This window comes from Mobula birostris, chromosome 8 (genome assembly GCF_030028105.1).
Source record: "Mobula birostris isolate sMobBir1 chromosome 8, sMobBir1.hap1, whole genome shotgun sequence".
In the NCBI taxonomy this organism is placed as follows: domain Eukaryota; kingdom Metazoa; phylum Chordata; class Chondrichthyes; order Myliobatiformes; family Myliobatidae; genus Mobula; species Mobula birostris.
In genome coordinates, this window is record NC_092377.1 from 127,011,500 (window position 1) to 127,033,494 (window position 21,995).

Here is a 21,995-nt window from a genome sequence, read left to right on the forward strand (position 1 = left end):
TGCGTAGTTGCTGTGTAATGCGCCCTGGTTCAAACTCACACATCAAATATCAGACAGCACACAATGTACGATTTACAGATTACACTTTATAGATCTTACTGGAACTATGTAATTAATAGAGATACAATATAAAAGGAAAGTAAAAGTCGCCAAACTTATCAGAGTTCAACAACTTCGTGCACAACCATTGGAGCTCAATTAACAGGGTCTTCTTTCCACCATTCGATCCCCTCCGACCTCCTCCACCCGCTGCCTGGGACCAAACATGGTGGTCGACCAGGGCGCGTCCAGCACGTCCTTCCTCTTCGGTTCTCCTCCCGAAAAACTCACTCAGGTTCCCACACATACCGACATACTTTATACTTCATTGTCGCCAAACAATTGATACTACAATGTACAATCATCACAGCGTTATTTGATTCTGCGCTTCCCGCTCCCTGGATTACAAATCGATAGTAAGTATTAAGAATTTAAATTATAAATCATAAATAGAAAATAGAAAAATGGAAAGTAAGGTAGTGCAAAGAAACTGAGAGGCAGTTCCAGATATTTGGAGGGTACGGCCCAGATCCAGGTCGGGATCCGTTCAGCAGTCTTATCACAGTTGGAAAGAAGCTGTTCCCAAATCTGGCCATATGAGTCTTCAAGCTCCTGAGCCTTCTCCCGGATGGAAGAGGGACGAAAAGTCTGTTGGCTGGGTGGGTCGTGTCCTTGATTATCCTGGCAGCACTGCTCCGACAGCATGCGGTGTAAAGTGAGTCCAAGGATGGAAGATTGGTTTGTGTGATGTGCTGGGCTGTGTTCACGATCTTCTGTAGCTTCTTTCGGTCTTGGATAGGACAACTTCCATACCAGGTTGTGATGCACCCTAGAAGAATGCTTTCTACGGTGCATCTATAAAAATTAGTGAGGGTTTTAGGGGACAGGCCAAATTTCTTTAGTTTTCTCAGGAAGTAAAGGCGCTGGTGGGCCTTCTTGGCAGTTGACTCTGCTTGGTTGGACCAAGTCAGGTCATTTGTGATTTTGACCCCGAGGAACTTAAAGCTTTTGACCTGTCCAACTTGCACACCACCGATGTAAACGGGGTCGTGCGGTTTGCTACTCCTTCTGAAGTCAACAACCAATTCCTTTGCCTTGCGGACGTTGAGGGATAGGTTCTTGTCTTCGCACCATGCCACCAGGTTCTTAATTTCCTCTCTGTACTCTGTTACGTAACCGGCAGCAATGAATATTAATCGAGACAGGTTTTATAAAAAACAACCAAACATTTATTAAACACGTATAAATGATAAGGAAAAAAGAAACAAAGGAAAACTTTAACCGGAGGTTAACAGGTACGCAGCCGTTCACCAACTCCACTCGGCTCTGGTTCTTAAAGCGTTAAATGCGAAAACAGTTCTTAAAGCGATACAGTCAGATATAGTTCTTAAAGCGATAACTTCGAAAGTCCAACAGTTTTACACATTCAATTGGGAAAGACTTTTCTGGAGAAGGATTTCTTCACCGATGCATTTTTACTGCCAGTTCTGTCCACAGGATTTCCGATGTCGAAAATAAACAGTTTAAATTGACTGACCTTAAATTCCTTTTAGAGAGAGACAGCCTTTGTGCATGAACTCATTGCCCTATTGCAAGAGTTATCTCAATGCAGGTTCTCTCCAACGAAGACTCAATAACGTCGATTCTTTATTAAACTGCCAAACGATGCCGACTTCTCTCGATCCTTCACTTCGATGAATTCTTCACTCTACCTTCAAAAACTGTCCGAATTGAGTAAATTGGCACTTCCAGCCACAAATTTCCAGTCCAAGTAATATGGAGTCTTTCAACAGAACGTACAACCGTTTTAAAAAAAGAAACTGCGTCACAAAAACAAACACACAACAGAAATGGAGATACAGCACGTTCTACCTGGAAATCTACAAACTCAAAGACTAACTGCGTCACCTGGGTCAACCCTTATATAGTTACCGGGCACATGTCATCACATGACCTCACATCGGCAGGAAAATCACATCAGGTGACCTCCAAAAGACCATTACATCATTCTCACAAAAAAAACAGATCTCCTTGAGCATGTGACAACTCAAACTCATCATTATCCGAGATATGGCCTACAATTGTGGTGTCATCAGCAAACTTATATCTTGAGTTCGATGGAAACTTGGCTACACAATCATGGGTGTACAGTGAGTACAGCAGGGGGCTGAGTACACAGCCTTGTGGGGCACCGGTACTCAGAGTGATTGTAGAGGAGAGCTTGTCCCCTATTTTTACAGCCTGGGTCCTGTCTGTGAGGAAGATGAAGATCCAGCTGCAGATCTGAGTGCTAAGGCCCAGGTTCCGGAGTTTAGGAATCAGTTTAACATGGACACTCATTGGTTCGTTCCCTCTCTTATCAATAATAACCCAAACAAGTAGGGAGAGAGAGAACTCCTTACATCACAGTTATTATTACAGAAAAGCCATTTTATATAACATACAAAGAAGCCATTTTCAACACCTCAGCAGCCAGTGTAACCAAGACCCAGTTACACTCTTCCCCCACCAAATAAAGTCATGTCCTCAACAAGAAACAAGATTGAATTTCCTCATAACTAGGTATAGTAAATTAACCATAATATTGAAAAGGTATATTTTATTCTAATCTAAAGCAAACAGTTCTAAGTTAGAGGACAGCACGGGAAACTGCAGGCTCTCAGGATGTGGTGGGAGGCAAAAGAAACATTTTCAGATGAGAAATCATCAGAATAGTGGGATCCTAGAGTATTGGGTTCTCACTGTACACACCTCACCTCTCCCTGCCACTTACCTGACAAGCCGAAGCCGATCTCACAGTAGACAGTGTGGCAGAAAATCCAGCTGTAATCAGTCTAACATGGCCGGCATCTACCCTGGCCTGGCAGCTGTTCCGACAGCACAGTCTGTCTCCCTTGTCCTTGATGTAGGTGTCCCGGAAAGGTTCTCGGAAGCTGTGAAGGTGCAGGCTTTGCCCAGCATTCGGGAGGCGGGGGCAGCTGAGATAGCTGGTACCCCGAGTGAAATGGCAGGTGCCACGCTGATCTGTTGAGAGAAGAGTGTCCCTGGTCACTGGGGTAGGGGAGGGTGACATCACTTCCCCACCTTCACCTCCGTACCACTCCCTCACACACCCCCAGGGTCAGACACAGAGTGAAGCTCCCTCCACACCATCCCATCACACACTCCCGGGGTCAGACACAGAGTGAATCTCCCTCTACCCCGTCCCATCACACACTCCCGGGGTCAGACACAGAGTGAATCTCCCTCTACGTTGTCCTATTACACACCCCCAGGGTCAGACACAGAGTGAAGCTCCCTCCACACCATCCCATCACACACTCCCGGGGTCAGATACAGAGTGAATCTCCCTCAACACTGTCCTATCACACACCCCCAGGGTCAGACACTGAGTGAAGCTCCCTCCATACCATCCCATCACGCACTCCCGGGGTCAGACACAGAGTGAGTCTCCCTCAACACTGTCCTATCGCACACCCCGAGGGTCAAACACAGAGTGAATCTCCCTCTACGCCGTCCCATCACACACCCCCGGGGTCAGACACAGAGTGAATCTCCCTCAACACTGTCCCCTCACACACCCCCAGGGTCAGACACAGTTTGAATCTCCCTCAACACTGTCCTATCACACACTCCCAGGGTCAGACACAGAGTGAAGCTCCCTCTACAGCATCCCATCACATACCCCTGGGGTCAGACACAAAGTGAAGCTCCCTCCCCACACAGTCGCATCACACACTCCCGGGGTCAGACACAGTGACGAGCTGTTCTGTTTCAGCTGGGAGAAATCGAGGAAAAACTGCTGTATTAAGGTCGTGAGATACATTGGAGGTGGTTTGAAATGTCTCTTGGACATCTGAGTGAGTGGCTGGGTTAGTGTGGAAGCTTCGTTTGGAGTTTTTCTGCCAGTTTGGACTGGTTCGTTGGCGGCTGCTAACTGCGTAGTTCTCAGCTGCGGCCGCTGGCAACTCGCCAGGAAGCCGGTTCACTCCAAAAACTGGAGACAAACGCCGTTGTTCCCCCACTGACATCGGGACAACGTCCCTCCTCCTTTACCTTCCTGATTCTCGTTCGGTGCAGGAGCTGAAGCATCTGTTGAGACTTCTCGACCTGTCAACCTCTCATGGCCTGGGAATTCTGCAGGACCGATGGAGCCTTTCCTGGTGCTGAGCCAGCAAGGTACTGTCAAGGACAAACTTTTTCGGCCAGTTACTTGACTCGCTGCAGGACTTTTTAACCGGCACTGCCGTATATTTCTTAATTTGGACATAGTGCCAACATGCCGGACCGGTCTCCAGGACGTCGCAGGCCTTCAGGGAGTTATGCAAAGGCGGTTGCCTCTCCAGCCCGGACAGCGCCCTGTTTCAGTCGGTGAATGTAAAACGCGGGGTGTAATATATTTTGCGCCCTGGAACTACCCTGGAAAAATGTGCGGAGGCCATGGAGGGCTTGGTGGGGAAGGATGGTATTTGGCCACCGGGACAGAGTTCGGGAAGGCAGAGTTTTATCTGAGGAATGATGCATCGGGCTCTCAGTAGGGGGATCAAGGTGGAAAACACCTTTTTACAGATGGAGCTGGTGGTAGCTCCCACGCAACATATCGTCCTCGGTTAAACCTTTCGTTCTCAACGAGGACCTGCTTCCCGCACTAGCCCGCTTGGGACAAGCAAAGTTGGAGGTAACTGCCATCAGTCACAAATTTAAGAGATGCACCCTTCGTACCGTACTCTCGTTCCGGCGTCAGGTACTCATGCAGCTGGAAAGGGAGGACGAATTTGAGGGCCGGTTTACTGTCCGGCATGAGGGGGTAGACTATCAGGTGTATTGGAGCTCCGAGCGCCCACGGTGCCATGCATGCAGGGAGGTGGGGCACTTTCGGAGGGACTGTCCTACCACCCGAAACCCTAGGGAGTCCATTCGGGCACCAGTGCCCCAGCTACCTCTGCCCCTGATCCTATTCCTGTTCCTGCGCCTGCCCCTGACCCTGCCCCTATTCCAGCATCTGTTTCAGTCCCTGCTCCTGCCCCAGTGGTTCAGGTAGGAAATATTGAGGCTAAGTGCAGGGGGGTTCAGGCAGGGGACGGGGTGGACCCTGTGCGGAGCAAGAAAGCGGGGAAGTCCAAACACATGAAGAAGTCAGCCCCCGAGACCGCAGAGCTCACGCCCATTTGCCCTGAAGTGGAGCGGGAGGCTCGGGGAAGTGCGCAGGTAGACGGGATGATGGAAGTGGAGAATGCTGCCCCTCAGTGAATCCTGCACCTGTGTGCTCGTCCGGCGTGAAGAGGAGAAGGGAATGTTCCCCAAGAGGGCAGGGAACGTAGATGCAGGGGAGTCCCAGGAAAGGGTGGGAATCCGGGTGGAGGTTGGTTCTAAACCCGAGTCCCCTGATGCAGCTACCAGTCCTGTGGTAGGTGGTGCGGTTGTGCAGAAAGGTAGTGCTAGCCCTGTTTGCACAACTAAGACAGACCTGGAGCCCTCCACCCAGGACTTAGTAGTTAGCACATCCCTGGAGGCAAGCGTATCGAATAATATGAGAGGGGAGGAGACTGAGCTCTCTCACTCTCAGCATCAGGCTGCCGGTGAATCCCGTGGACCAGAGATGCTGGGGTCCCCTTCATACCTGTCTCATATGGAGGGTGGTATGCTCTGCTTGCCGACCCCATCAACTAATGGCCTGCAGGGAGTCCCTGGGGATTATCCCTCCATTGTCGTAACTGTGGATAAGACTGATGCGACGGTGGAGCGGGCAGGTATGAGTGAGGTACCCCCTGCGCAGTGTGGGTTACAAGTGGAACCATCTATTACAACACACGAGGAGGAAGATGGGGGATCTATTTGCAGTGAGGGGTTGGAGGGAGACTCCTTTGATAGTGAGACATTGGACGTCCTCACCCCTCCTGAGAAATTCTCATTGATACCGGTGGAGGAAATTAGAGAGTTCATTCTCACCTCTGAAGGTGCAAAGCATCGGCCTAAACTAGCCTTGCTTCGCTGGCCTAGCATGCCGAGGCTGGTGAATCCCTGCGAGTCATCCTCGGATGGAAGGGGAAGGGGAATGCTGTGTAGGGGAATGACAGGCGACAGCTGAAATCCTTCCTGGGTGACCTGGTGAGGGACATCAGAGCGAGAAGCAGCCTCGCTCCTTCGGGAGATGGTGGGTTACAGGGTGGTGTTGGCACCACTCGGGCCCAGAAAGCAAAGAGTACTCTTGCTTTTTTTCGGGATAGTGTGGTTGAGGGCGCCACCCCTCTCAGCGGGAAGGGTACTGGTGCCGAGGCCTAGTGTGCTCCTGACATGAAACTTACCATAGCGAGTCTAAATGTAAACGGAAGCAGGGGACCTCTCCGCAGATATAACAATCTCTCAGTCCTCAGAGATGGGAGATATGCGGTGAGTTTCCTGCAGGAAACCCATACCATCCCAAGGACGAGTCTGTTTGGCTCCTGGAGTGGCAGGGTGGGGTCCACATGAGCCACCTCAGCTCCAACTCTAGTGGGGTGGCGATCCTGTTGGCCCCGACCTTCCAGCCAGAAATCGTAAGAATCCAAGATGTTGTGTTCGGCCGTCTGCTCCACCTGGCTGTGCGCCTGGATGGTGTACCATTGCATTTTATCAATGTGTATGCTCTGAAGCGCGGTGTGATGCAGATCCTGGGGACTGCGTCATCCTCGGGGGAGACTTCAACTGTAACCTTGAGGCGGAGAACCGCTCTGGCCTCCAGCGCGACCCAGCATCGGCAAAAAAGCTAGAGGAGCTAGTCGGCTCCTTTGACTTGTTGGACAGCTGGTGGAATCTTCACCCCGACTCTAGCACCTTCTCAAGAAGGTCTAGAGAGGGAGGTTCCCGGATAGACCACCTGTGTATCTCTCAGGCTTATGTCTCCTGTGTGTCAGAACCTCCACTCGGCCAGTGTCGTGCTCGGATCATCACCTTGTGTGGATGGAATTTACTCCTCTGCACCCTCGGGTGGGATCCAGGTATTGGTATTTTAACAACCGGTTGCTGGAGGACAGTCAATTCCGGGATTCGTTCCGAGCGTTCTGGGTCACCTGGAGGGAGAGATGGAGAGAGTTCTACTCCCTACGGTTGTGGTGGGACGTGGGCAAAGCCCACATCCAGTTTTTATGTCGGGAGTACACTAGGGGGTCGACAAAGAGGCGGGGCTCTGAGATTGAGTGGCTTGAGAGAGTGTTGCTTGATCTGGAGTCCCGTCTTGGTCCAACCGCTGGGGACCAACAGAGAAGAAGGACTTACTAAGGGATCTGCAGCTCCAGCAGTCCCAAGGTGCATATGTGAGGTCACGGATCCAAATACTGCAAGATTTGGATGGTGCTCACCCTTCTTCTACTCGTTGGAGAAGTGGTGGGGAGTTCAAAAGCAGCTAGTGGAGTTGCTGGCTGCTGATGGCTCCTCCATCACGCACCCCAACGGAATTAACAAAGAAGTCAGTTTATTCTATCGGTTCTTATTCTCACCAGATCTGTCAAATGCACAGGCGTGCAATGAGGTCTGGAAAGATTTGCCTAAGGTCAGCCCAGAGGATGCAGTGCGTCTGGACACTCCCCTGACTCGGGAGGAGCTGTCTACTGCCCTTCGGCAACCCTGGAGTGGTAAGTCCCCTGGCTTAGATGGACTAAGTGTAGAGTTTTATCAGGCTTTTTGGGATGTCCTGGGGGATGATTACAGCCTTGTCCTAGGGGAGAGCCTAGCCACCGGGGAAATGCCCCTCTCATGGCGAAGAGCTGTTGTGGTCTTACTGCCCAAGAAGGGAGACCTCCGCCTGCTAAAGAACTGGCAGCCGGTCTCCCTCTTGTGCGCGGACTACAAGAGCTTTGCCCAGGCAATAGCCAACCGTCTTGGTTCAGTACTGAGACAGGTGATCCATCCTGAGCAATCTTACACAGTCCCGGGCCGCTCCATCCAGGACAATGTCCACCTAGTATGGGACCTGATCCACCTACTCCAGGAGACTGGGTCCCCAGCAGCATTTCTCTCTCTTGACCAGGAGAAGGCGTTTGACCGGGTAGACCACAGTTTCCTGGTGGGCACTCTGCAGGCTTTTAGGTTTGGACAACACTTTGTGGTCCGAGTTCGGCTCCTATACTCTGCCGCAGAGTGCCTAGTTAAGATTAACGAATCACTGACAGCACCCATTCCCTTCAGAAGAGGAGTACGTCAGGAGTGCCCCATGTCTGGTCAATTGAATGCGAGCTGTATCGAGCCATTCTCTTCAGCGAAGGCTGACAGGTCTGGTTCTGCGCGAACCAGACATGGAGGTCGTCCTCTCGGCCTACGCTGATGATGTATTCCTCATGATGACAGATGCCAGTGACCTGCGGAGGATGCGCGAGTGCCAAGATGTTTTCTCGGCAGCATCCTCTGCCAGGATCAACTGGGCGAAATGTTCCGGACTCTTAGTAGGCCAGTGGCAGGTGGACTCACTGCCGGAGGAGATGAGAGCTTTTGAGTGGAGCACCAGGCGTCTTCTCTATCTGGGAGTCTACCTGAGTCCTTCTGGGAGGACAAACTGGCAGGACCTGGAGACAAAAGTCATGGCCCGGCTGGGGTGCTGGTCAGGCCTTTTCAGGGTGCTTTCCTATCGAGGCCGGGTGGTGGTCATAAACCAGCTGGTGGCCTCCATGTTGTGGTACCGGATGGTCACCTTGGCCCCTCCTGCTCCTTTTGTTACGAGAATGCAGAGGAAGTTAATGGACTTCTTCTGGGTCAACGAGAAACACTGGGTCTCCGCAGCGATCTTGAGTCTCTCAGTGGGAGAGGGCGGACAGTCGCTGGTGTGTGTACATCCACGACTGGCAGCTCTCCACCTCAGAACTCTGCAGAGATTCCTGTACGCCGAGCACCTTCCCAGGTGGCACACATTGGCAACTTTCTTCCTCCGGAGGGGCTGCTGTCTTCATGAAGATATGCAGCTACCACCGGCGGGCGTCAGCCATGCTGCTTTGCAGAGGCTGCCCGGCTTCTATCAGGACCTACTGAGAGTCTGGAACATGGTTGCCTCAGGCTGGGAATCCCCTCCTCTGGCAGAGGGCAGAGTCCTGGCCGACCCCTGCCCTGCCTCAGCGGATGTCGGTATGGCTCAGGTGTGTGGAACGACTCAAGCTGAGCTGCTCGTTGGGCCCAGGCCCTGCAATCTTATCCGAGAGCCGAGTCCACACAACTTGAGCGGTCTCTCCTCGATACCCACAATCCCATTCAGGGATGCAAGCAGGAGGTACCTTTATGGGCTGCTGCTCCACACCCTCCACTTCCTTGCCCTTGTCCACCGTCCCGACACGCCATGGCGGTCGGTTTTTCCACCTGGAGGTGAGGGGGGTCCCCAATGGAAGTCCCTTTACAAGGGGGTTCTTCCCATGCACCTGGGGGATCTGGGGTGGAGGGTGCTGCATAGAGTGGTGCCCTGTAATAAATTCTTTAGTTTGTACGTGGATCTCCCAGCCGCATGCCACTTTTGCGGGCTGGAGGAGACCGTGTACCGCATGTACATGGAGTGTGTGAGGTTGCAGCCCCTTTTTGTGTATTTGCGTGGCTGCTTCCCACCTTCTGGTTTTAGCCCCACCTTGTTTATATATGGTCATCCAGTAAGCAGAGGGGCACAGAGGGATGAGGATGTCCTTGTCAACTTGCTCCGGAGGCTGGCGAAAATAGCCATCCGTGGCTCCTGGAAATGGGTGGCGGGAGGATCTCCCCGAGCAGACTGCCTGGCTATGTTTAGGGGCTATGTTCGTGCTCAGGTGAATATTGAAAAGGAACACGCGCAGTCCACGGCAACAATAGAGGCGTTCCAGGAACATTGGGCTCCGCGGGAGGTAATTGCCATCATTGATAGAGATGGGAGTATTTTGGTTTAATGTGTATTGTCTATTCGTAGTGAAGTAATTGTGTTAGACACTGTTTTGTATATATTGTATAGCACCGATATTTGTAATAAAGCATCTTGTATTAAAAAAAGGGTCAGACGCAGAGTGAAGTTCCCTCTACACTGTCCCATCACACACCCCCAGGGTCAGACAGAGTAAAGCTCCCTCCACACCATCCCATCACACACCCCCAAGGTCAGACATAGAATGAAGTTCCCTCCACACTGCCCCATCACACACTCCCAGGGTTAGACAGAGAGTGAAGCTCCCTCCACACTGTCCCATCACACACCCCCAAGGTCAGACATAGAATGAAGTTTCCTCTACACTGTCCCATCACGTACCCCTGGGGTCAGACACAGAGCGAAGCTCCCTCCACATTGCCCCACCACACACTCCCGGGGTCAGACACAGAGTGAAGCTCCCTCCACACTGTCCCATCACACAACCCCAGGGTCAGACATAGAATGAAGTTCCCTCTACACTGTCCCATCACACACTCCCAGGGTTAGAGATAAAGTGAAGCTCCCTCTACAGCATCCCATCACACAGTCCCGGGGCCAGACACAGAGTGAAGCTCCCTCCACACCGTCCCATCACACACTCCCGGGGTCAGACAGAGTGAAACTCCCCCCACACTGTCCCATCACACACTCCCAGGGTTAGAGATAAAGTGAAGCTCCCACTATAGCATCCCATCACACAGTCCAGGGGCCAAACACCGAGTGAAGCTCCCTCCACACTGCTCCATCACACACTCCCAGGGAACTGACACACAATAAAGCTCTCTCCACCCTGGACAAAAGGAGAATCTCCCTCTGCCCTATGTGACCTACCCTACATACCAGCAGCAATTCCCACCATGAACAACCACATACAGGCAGTGATGGACCTGAGGAGAAAGATAGGTCGAGGTGAGGAGTGAACTCTACAGAATCTGATCCCACTTCAGACAGAAACTGACAACAGCGGCCAGAGTTTGAGTTTGGAACCAGTCTAACCAGTTTTCTATCCCCTCCCAGTGCTCCAACTGATCTTAAATGTTTCCATGTAACCATGGCCTAATTAGGGACTATCAGCCTAATTAGGGACTATCAGCCTGGTGCTGTGTCGGGGAAATTGTGTCTAACAGAGGTTACTGCATTTTTGAAGGAGATGACGAAGATGATTGACTGTTACAAGTGGGTGTTGATGGTGGACCCAAATGCAAGACACAGACACTGAGGTACTAGGAACTGGGCCATGAGATTATCGAGAATGCAAGGGAAGTCGGGAAGCAAGAATTGATCAGAGGGTAACCTAGGAGACAGCAAAGCGTAATTGGGACAAAGCGTAGCTGGATACGGACACAGGCCCTGGACGAGACTAGATTCAAGGCCTGGGCTAGGACTTGGACTAGAAACACGGGACCCAGATATGGACCTAGGAACAAGGAGCCTGGACTAGGAACACAGAACTCCGAAACCAGAGCCTGGACAAGGACTGGGAACCTGGGTCTCGGTTGGGACTCGAATCCTGGGTCTTGACTTGGAACCAGTACCCGGGTCTAGGCTAGGACTCAGGACTAGGATCTTGGCAGGGACAGGACGTGGCTACAGGACAGGACGAGGTACCCCAGCACAGGACGTGGTACCCCAGCACCTGGCTGGGCAAGGAACTCCTGGGCTGGGCGAGGCACGGGAACTACATGAGGCCACGAAGCTCAGATTTGGACAGGGCTGGAACACGGTGCCTGGACTTGGTCTTGGAACACAGGAACACGCAGTTGAACTGGACGCTCAGAGCCTTGGACGTGGACTGGCCGAGGTATTCCAGGGCAGGATGTGGCTCGGTTCTTGGACTCTGTTTGGTTAGGCTCTTGGGTACAGAGCTGGGATTCCTCCATGGAGCACAGGGCCAGGACCCTTTCTAGGATACAGGGCCAGAATGACTGCTGAGGACACTTGCCGAGGTAAACTGCCAAGGGACTCCTGGACTGGACGAGAACACAAAGCCTTGTCTTGGACAGGACTGGAACACGGCACCTGGAACTTGGAACACAGGAACAGAACACAGAGCCAGGACCTCTGCTTGGGAGCAGAACCTAGGGCTGGGACTCTTCTTTGACACGGACAATAAACACAGGGACACAAGGATAGAGTTCCAAACTCAATGATAGTTCCTTATCTTGGCGTGGCGAGGCTCCAGTCTCACTCCAGCGGTTCAACTTGACAGGGACACAGGCAAGGGGAAGGGAACAGTCCAGCCAACAATCTGTCTGTCTGTATCTTGTTTTACGGCGGTTGGCATCCAGCTTAATGGTGCATTACTGCCACCTTCTGCTCCAGAATGTGCACTAGACATACATTCTAAATCCCTTCACCCAATCACACACACACACACACACACACACACACACACACACACACACAAACCTACACTTTACCCTCCCATCTTTGACCATCCTAGTACCCTATTCCTGTTTATCCGTCATATCCTATAAAAAACCCCTGTACCCCTTAAGAACACTAAAAATACCCGGACCTGTGCTCTGTCACCCATGTCCAGCAACCATCTTAATGTGAATTCCTGCACCCCCAATTCCCTTAGTTTAATTCTCATCATCTCTCTCTGTATCCCATACTTCCTGCAACACAAAACTACATGTTCTACTGACTCCTCTTCCTGACATTCTTCACACAATCCTGTCTGGTGTTTCCCTATCATTTTCAATGTTTTGTTTAATGTACAGTGCCCCAGCCTTGACCTAGTCCACACAATTTCCTCTCTTCTGTTTCCACTGCCTACCCTCGTACCTGCAACACTATTTTGTATTTGATATAAATGCCTCCCTTTCCCCTCCCTGTCCCATCTTTCTTGCCACATTCGGTTGACTTTTTCTCAGATTACACACTTAACCTCTGCTTTACTGATACTAATGTGCATTTCCACATTTTCTTTCTTTAACGCCCTCTTTGCCAACTCATCCACCCTCTCATTCCCCTTCACCCCTACATGTGCTGGAACCAATAGAACTTTTACCTGACCTCCCTGATTTGCAATTCTTGTAACTAACTGAAGGACTTCATAAAGTACATCTTGCCGACTGTTTGTGTGAAAAGACCTTAAACTTGCTAGAACTGAGGATGAATCTGAACATATCAATGCTTTGGCTTGTCTGGCTTTCTGCACCCATTGCAACGCAACCAACACTGCCAGCATCTCCACTGTAAACACCTCTAACTTTTTAGATGTTCTTCTGCTGATTCCAATTTCTTTTGCTGGTATAACCACCCCAAACCCTGTCACTCCTGTTTCAGGTTCCTTCGCACCATCTGTATAAGTGTGAGTATAATCACTATACTTTTCCATCACATGACAGTTAAATGCATTTACCAAATCTGTTTTATATCTTTCTTTCCTTTTTACCTCTAACAAATGCCAGTCTATGTCAGGCCATACAAGCTTCCATGGAGCTACAACAGGATAAACTACTGAAGGATTTATCCTTAGATCAAACACTCCACATTCTTTCGCGATATCATTCCCTACCCGACTAAAGGTATCCCTCTGAAACCTCCCATTTTCCCAGCACTCCTGCAACACTCCTTTAGCAGGGTGAGAATCATTGTGCCCCTGCAAGTTAGCCCAGTAGTTTGCCATCAGTTGCATCCTTCTTAGTTCCAAAGGCATTACTCCTATTTCTACCTGTAGGGCTGACACTGGTGACGTTTTAAAAGCCCCACTGCACACTCTCAAGGCCTGAGCCTGAATCACATCCAGTTTCCTTATAAGGGACCTAGCTGCTGATCCATATACTATATTTCCATAGTCCAACACAGATCTCACTAAAGCCACATACATTCTCTTCAACGCTGAACAACTTGCTCCCCATTCCCTACCAGTCAAACATCTCATCACATTTATTACTTTTTTACATTTCTCCTCAACTTTCCTGATATGGTCTGCCCATGTTAATCGTGAATCAAATATAACTCTCAGAAATTTAAATGATGCAACCCTTTCTAATTCAACCCCATACATCCTTAACTTCTTCCCTACCTCAACCCTTTTCCTGGTAAAAAATACAGTTCGAGTTTTATCTACTGAAAATCTACATCCCCAATCATAACCCCACTCCACCACTTCATCAATTGCTTCTTGTAGTTTCCTGATTATATGGTCCATGTTCCTGCCTCTTTTCCACAAGCCCCCATCACCCGCAATCAGTGACCTACCTCTATCCACTGGTACCTTTGTGAAGACATCATTGATCAGAATGATGAAAAGTAACGGGCTAAACACACTACCCTGAGGTGTGCCATTTTCCACTATGTACTGTTTTGATAATTCTGATCCAATCCGAACTTGAATTTTTCTACCAGACAAAAAACCTTTAATCCAATTAAAAACTCTCCCATCAACCCCCATCTTGTGCAGTTTAATTAATAATCCTTCCTTCCACATCATATCGTAGGCTTTTTCAATGTCAAAGAACACTGCCACTACTGACTCTCTATTTGCCTGGGCCTTCCTTATTTCAGTCTCTGACATTATCACTGAATCCATGGAATTCCTTCCCTTTCTAAAACCACTCTGATAACTTGTCAGCATTCCCCTTTTCTCAAGCTCATATGATAACCTTTCTGTTATCATCCTTTCCATTATCTTACATATACGTGATGTTAATGCAATTGGTCTGTAGCTAGTAGGTTTTGACAGATCCTTGCCAGGCTTCCTTATTGGAATTACTACTGATTCTTTCCATGCGCTTGGTAATCTTCCCTCCTCCCACACCCTGTTATAAAAATGCAGCAACTTTAAGAGTGCTCCTTCTCCTAGATTTTTTAGCATCACAGAGCAGATCAGATCTTTCCCTGGGGAGGTTGGTCTCGATCTCTTTATTGCTCTCACCATTTCTGCTAACGTAAATGGATCATCAATTATATCATCTGTTCCTTCCCTCCTGTTTAATACACCTGGATGTTGGCTCATTATTCTTTCCCTTCTCCTCCTCCCTTCTTCAGACAAATTTTCTGAACTGTGTATCAGTACAAATGACTTGGCCATGACCTCAGCCTTATCCCTACTGGAGACTGCAGTTTCCTCCTCAGATATCAGTACTGGATATTCCCATTCCCTTCCATCTCCTCCCACCCTCTTAATCATTCCCCGTACCTCTCCCACAGGTGTTGTTCTTCCTATTTTGTTGCAAAAACTCCTCCAACTTGCCCTTTTAGCTTGACGTATAGTTCTTCTCACCACTGCCTGTGCTTTCTTATATTGAACCAAATGCTGCATATTATGGGTTCTTTTAACTAGCCTGAATGCTCTATTTCTGTTTTTTACAGCCTGACAACATTCCTCTGTCCACCATGGTACCAGTTTCCTATTCATCCTATTTTTACTCCTGGGAATAGATCCTTCTGCTGCCATGATAATTGCTGAAGTCACCTGACTGTTTAATTCATCTACATTTCCAGAAACATCAATCTTTGTCAACGCTTCTTCACTCAACTTCTGGAACTTACCCCAATCAGCTTTTTCAAACACCCACTTTGGGGTTCCGCCACCTGGTCTTACTTCAACTCTTTCACCTACTGAACACAAAACTGGGTAGTGATCACTGCCTACTGTTGAAGCAGTCCGAACTCCCCAGTTACTAATGCCAGCCAAGGTATTAGACACTAATGTAATATCTAACACTGACTCAGTTCCTGTTGTTATATCTATCCTTGTGCCTCTACCATCATTCATACACACCAAATCCCTTTCTTCCATCAAATCTTCAATTACCTTTCCATTTGGATCTGTAATCTGATCCCCCCATATTGTGCTATGAGCATTGAAATCTGCACACCACACTACTTTATGTCTGTTTTGTCCTTGTATCTTTAATAGGCTGTCCAAATCCAACCTTTTACATGGATTGTAGTAGTTAATTATAACCACTCCCTCCCCTCTCTCCCACCACTATGTATTCCTGATCATCTCCTTTTTCCAGTACCCTATATGGTATACCTTGCTTGATTAACATAGCACAACCCCCTCCTCCCCCTAGATTTCTATCTTTCCTTATCATTGTATACCCATGTACCACAAAGTCTAAAGTTAGTTTCAACCAAGTTTCCTGAATACACACTACATCCGGTTTTACAACCATTTCTTTAATAAAGTGCTTGAATTCCTGGCTATTGGCCAGTAAGCTCCTTGCATTCCATTGTAAAAGAATCACCATAATTAGTATTAACCAACACATGACACTTCCTGGCTTGACTGATTAGTGAGGTTCTCCCTCACTTCCTCTCATGTCAGTCCTACTAACCCTAAATGGTTTACTGCTGCTTTGACCACCAGCTGAATTTTGTCACTTTTTGACTTTACCTCAGCCGTACTATTAATCACTCCTGCAATGAATGTTACTAGAGCCTTTATGTCTACATAGATCCTGTCACTTGTTCTTTGTTGCATCTCTCGTATCCCTATTGCTCCCTGTTCATTAGGAGCATTGTTCTGTTCTCTTGACATTCTTACAGCTTCTGCATAAGTGATCTTTCTTTTCACTCTTATTTCTTGAATTTTAGTCTCCCGTCTCACAACCTCACACCCACTATATGTCACATTATGAGCTCCTCCACAATTGCAGCATTTTGGTTGCACTCCTGTTCCGCACTTTCCATATTCATGATCACCCCCACATCTAGCACATCTCCTCTGCCTTTTACAGTTTTTAGCTATGTGTCCAAACCTTTGACAATTATAGCACCTCAATGGCTTTGGCACATATACCCTTACTGGGTAACTCATGAAACCCAGGAACACCTTCCTTGGCACTCTTTCTTCAAATTCAATCAATACAGATTCACTTTCCTTTTTCACTCCCTCCTTTGTTGTTTTCAGTCTTTGAACATTCATTACTTTCCTTCCTTTGATATTCCTCTTTAACTCCTCCATATTTATACTCATTGGTACCCCTGTGATCACTCCTTTACAACCACTGTTTTGTGCTCCCACCCTCCCAGTGTATTCCACCTTGCATTTTCCTATCTCTTTTAGCTTGAGTGCTTTCTCAAGTTGTTCCTCATTCACACATCTTACCAATAAGTTGCCATCATTAAGGACTTTTGCAAATACTATTTCCCCTATCTTATTTGCCAGAGTTGTTGTTAGCACAAACGGGTTAATTTTTTCCATATGTCCCTGAGCCTTCTCATTAAACCTAATGACAACACCGCCTCTCTGAGCTTGTTCATCTTCCTCACTTTCAGAGCTTTCTCCACTATCATTTCTTATTCTTTTATTCCCTTTGTCTTAGTTTTCATTCATCCAACCCCTCACTACCTCCTCATTCTCTTTATTTCTCCCTTCACAATAATCCATCTCTCCCCAGCTGCATACCTCTGAGCCCAAGTCCCTATCCCGCTCCTTCTCCACTTCCTTTCCCTCAACCCCCCCCCCCATCTCATCTTGTCCTCCATTACCGGATCCACACAACCCCCTCCCAGCAATTTCTGTTCCTTCCCCACTCTCTTTCCCTCAACAGGTTCCAAACCACAAGCAAACCACAGCCAGCTTCCAGCAACAACCCACAAGTCCCAATCCGCAATCCAGCCAACAATCCCTGGTTTGCAGAGGTATTTATGTGCCAGCCCAAAATGAGAATCAGGTGCCTCAATTAAGGCACCCAATGGAACAAGGGAGAAAACAGGAAAACCCGGAATAAGGATCAATGGACCAGACTGTGAATGGAAATATGGACTTCACGGACCGGACTGGACCATGACATTGACAAAGTTGGAACCGTGTATGTTTTCTCTCCATGGATTTCAGTAAGCCGTTTGGCATACCCCTCATGGTAGGGTCATCCAGAAGATTAAGATGCATGAATTTACCATTTGGATTCAGAATGGTGTTGCCCGACAGAAGACAGCGCGGGGGGTGGGGGTGCTGATGAAACTCATTGTCACCAGAGGACTTTGACTAGTGGTGTTCTGCAGGGTTTTTACTGGGACCTGTGAATGACCTGGATAACAATGTGGATGGGTGTTGTGGATAGTGTGGGAGGTTAGGCAGCACAAGTTACAGGGAGAACTGACGTTGCTACAAGCTGAGGAGAGACACTAATGATGTTTTTAAAATTAGGGGAGAGAGAGAGAGAGAGGGAGGGGGGAGAGGGTAGGGAGAGATGGGGAAAGGGGGAGGGGGAGGGGTGAGAGACGGGGAGGAGAGAGGAGGGAGAGGGGAGAGAGGGTAGGGAGAGATGGGGAGAGAGAGATGGGGAGGAGTAAGAGGGGGAGGGGGGAGAAGGGGAGGGGAGAAGGGGAGAGATGGGGAGAGGGAGGGGAGAGAGGGAGGCAGAAAGGGGAGACAGGGGTTGGGGATGGGGGTAGAGGGGAGAGAGAGAGGAGGAGAGAGAGGGGGTAGTGGAGGGAGAGGGAGAGAGAGCAGGGAGAGGCGGGGGAGAGGGGGGAGAGGGTAGGGAGAAATGGGGAGAGATGGGGAGAGGGGAGGGGGAAGGGTGAGAGAGGGGGAGGAGAGAGGCAGGAGAGCGGCAGAGAGGGTAGGGAGAGAGGGGGAGGGGTGAGAAGGGGAGTGGGGGAGATGGGGAGGAGAGAGGGAGGGTAGAGATGGGGAAGAGAGAGGGAGGGGAGAGAGGGAGGCAGAAAGGGGGAGACAGGGCTTGGGGATAGAGGCGGGGAGAGAGAGAGGGGGAGGGGGGAGAGAGAGGGGGGGAGAGAGAGGGGGGGAGAGAGAGGGGGGGAGAGGGAGAGGGGAGAGAGAGAGGGGAGAGAGAGAGGGGGAGAGAGAGGGGGAGAGAGAGGGGGGGAGAGAGAGGGGGGGAGAGAGAGGGGGGGAGAGAGGGGGGGAGAGAGGGGGGGAGAGAGGGGAGAGAGAGGAGAGAGGGGAGAGAGGGGGAGAGAGGGGGAGAGAGGGGGAGAGAGGGGGAGAGAGGGGTGGGCGAGGGGTGGGCGGAAAGAGGGGGAGAGAGGGGGGTTGGGGAGGGGGAGAGAGGGGGAAGAGGAGTGGGGGAGGGGGAGGGGTGCAGGGGAGAGAGAGGAGAGAGGGAGAGAGGATGGATGGGGAGGGGGGTGGGGAGAGAGGGTGATGGGGAGAGAGGAGGGGGAAAAAGGGGGAAGAGAGGGGCGAGGGGAGCAGGAGTGGGAAGGTGGAGGAGAAAGAGGATGGAGAGGGGGAGAGGGGGAGAGGGAGAGGGGGAGCTGAGGTGGGAGGGAGGGGTTGGGGAGGGTAAGAGGGGGTGGGGAGGGGGAGAGAGGGAGGGGGAGAGGTAGAGGGGAGGAGGGATAGGGGAGGTGAGGTGGGAGAGAGAGGGTAGGGGAGGGGTAGAGACGGGGTAGGGGAGAGGGGGGAGAGGGGGAGAGAAGAGAGGGGGAGTGGGGGTAGGGGAGGACAGGTGAGGGGAGAAGGGGTAGTGGGGGTAGAGGGGGAGGGGGAGAGGGGAGAGGGGAAGTGGGGGGTAGAGGGGAAGTTGGAGGGGTAAAGAGGGGTGAGAGGTAGAGAGGTGGAGGGGGAGAGAAGAGGGGGGGAGAGAAGAGGGGGGGAGTGGGGGTAGGGGAGGAGAGGTGAGGGGAGGAGGGGTAGTGGGGGTAGAGGGGGAGGGGGAGAGGGAGGAAGGGGAGAGGAGAAGTGGGGGGTAGAGGGGAAGTTGGGGAGGGGTAAAGAGGGGTGAGGGGCAGAGAGGTGGAGGGGGAAAGAGGGGGGAGAGAGGAGTGATGGGGAGGGCAAGAAAGGGGGAAGGGGGTGATGGGGAGGGCAAGAAAGGGGGAAGGGGGTGACAGGGAGGGGGGTAGAGGGAGGGAGAGAGGGGGAGAGGGGAGGGGGGGAAAGAGTGGTGAGAGTGGGTGGAGAGATAGGGAGATGGGGAGGGGAGTGGAGAGGGAAGAGGGGTAGGGGAGGGAAGGGGGAGACAGGGTTAGGGGAGAGGGAGTGGGGAGGGGGAGAGAGAGGTGGAGGGGGAAGAGATGGAGAGAGAAGAGCGATGGGGTGGGGGAGAGAGGGGGACGGGAGAGGGAGAGAGTGGGGAGGTGGAGGGGGAAGGGGGAGAGGGATTGAAGAGGGGGTGAAGATGGGGTAGAGAGGGGGGCGAGAGAGTGGGGGAGTGGAGAGAGAGGGAGAGGCGGGGAGTGGGAGAGGGGGGATAGGGAGGGAAAGAAAGGGGAGGGGAGTCAGAGAGAGGGGGAGGGTCAAGGGGAGGGGATAGAGAGGAGGGAGGGGGAGAGGGGGAGAAGGAAAGAGAGGGGGAGAGAGGGGCGATGGGGAGGGGAGAAAGGGGGAGGGAGGGGGAGAGAGTGGGGAGGTGGAGGGGGAGGAGGGGGAGAGGGAGTGGAGAGGGGGAGACTGAGAAAGGGAGGGCATGAGAGGTAGGGGGAGGGGGTAGGAAGAGAGAAGGGGAGTGGGAGAGAGAGGGGATGGGGAGGGGGAGAGGGGAGGGGGACAGAGGGGGGATGGGGAGGGGAAGAGAGGGGGAGGGGAGAATTGGAGAGGGGAGAGGGGGTGAGAGGGGGAGAGTGGAGCGATGGGGAAGAGAGGGGGAGGGGGAGGGAGAGGGGGGAGGGGGAGGGAGAGGGGGGAGGGGGAGGGAGAGGGGGGAGGGGGAGAGAGAGGGGGGAGGGGGAGAGAGAGGGGGGAGGGGGAGAGAGAGGGGGAGGGGAGAGGGGGTGAGAGGGGGAGAGTGGGGCGATGGGAATGGGGAGAGAGAGAGAGGGGGGGAGAGAGAGAGGGGGAGAGAGGGTGAGGGAGAAGGGGAGGGGAGGGAGAGCGAGGGGGAGGAAGAGAAGAGAGACAGCGGAGACAGACGGAGAGACAGAGACCCAGAGACAGAGAGACAGAGACAGAGACAGAAAGAGGGAGACCCAGAGAGACAGAATGACAGAGACACCCAGAGGCACGCAGAGACAAGTTAGTTTTGCAATGCAACAGACAATAAACTCCCACATTTCTCTCGCTGGGCTCCCGAGTTGCCGTCCCGCCTCAGGTTGAAACCCCGACTTCGACTCGGGACGGCACGGCCAGTCACGTCTCGGGCTGCCGGGCTCAGCTCTCTCGCCCGTTTCTCTATGCGGGACGCGCCGTCAACACTGGTATCCCCCTCCGCCGCCTCCTCCATCACCAACCCAACGCATCCCCGTCCCGGACCCTACACACCTTCCCTTGGCAGTCACGGTCTGCTCCATCTGATCAGAAACTCTGCGTGAGCACATTCAGCAAAGGAAATGATGCTGTGATCCGCTGCACAGACACCAGGATTACTCTGCAAACCCGCTTGGTTTGAGCTGCTGCAGCGTTGTGTGTGCACCGTCCATGCAACTCTGCGTACCACCATCTACTGCTCGCATTCCCCCTTCTGCCTCTGTCCCGGTGACTCAGCACCTATATATACCCGATTCACTTTCGGTTTCTTTCGGAAGCAGGAGCAGGAAGAACCGGTTCTGCTTCTTGCGACTGTTTTTCTCCCGACGGGAGGAAACGCTCTAGTTTCAGCTCGCTCCTCCCTCGAACCTTTCCCTCTGACCGGTGGGATTTGAATCGAAAGCCCCCCACTCTTCTCGGCTACCAGGGACCTGTACCCGAGCGCATAGGTCAGTGGCTGGAGGAGGGGCGGGTAAGATCAGCGCTACCGTGTCCCGAGTCCAGCGAACGGGAACGACTGTGCCGTCATTGCAACACACATCAAAGTTGCTGGTGAACGCAGCAGGCCAGGCAGCATCTGTAGGAAGAGGTACAGTCGACGTTTCAGGCCGAGACCCTTCGTCAGGACTAACTGAAGGAAGAGTGAGTAAGGGATTTGAAAGTTGGAGGAGGAGGGGGAGATCCAAAATGATAGGAGAAGACAGGAGGGGGAGGGATGGAGCCAAGAGCTGGACAGGTGATTGGCAAAAGGGATACGAGGGGATCATGGACAGGAGGTCCGGGAAGAAAGACGGGGGGGGGGGGACCCAGAGGATGGGCAAGAGGTATATTCAGAGGGACAGAGGGAGAAAAAGGAGAGTGAGAGAAAGAATGTGTGCATAAAAATAAGTAACAGATGGGGTACGAGGGGGAGGTGGGGCCTTAGTGGAAGTTAGAGAAGTCGATGTTCAT

At 51.4% G+C, this 21,995-nt stretch overlaps 1 long non-coding RNA gene across 1 annotated transcript in view; it reads right to left on the reverse strand.

Annotated features, from left to right (window-relative positions):
• The window catches only part of LOC140202315 (uncharacterized), a 39,042-nt gene extending 17,844 nt beyond the window's left edge, over window positions 1-21,198 (reverse strand). Inside the window, exons 1-2 of the long non-coding RNA XR_011887070.1 lie at window positions 21,060-21,198; window positions 2,813-3,063 (exon numbers count right to left, since the gene is read on the reverse strand). This is a non-coding gene — a long non-coding RNA (uncharacterized lncRNA). The remainder of the gene's footprint in view (window positions 1-2,812; window positions 3,064-21,059) is intronic.
• Window positions 21,199-21,995: the final 797 nt, after the last annotated feature.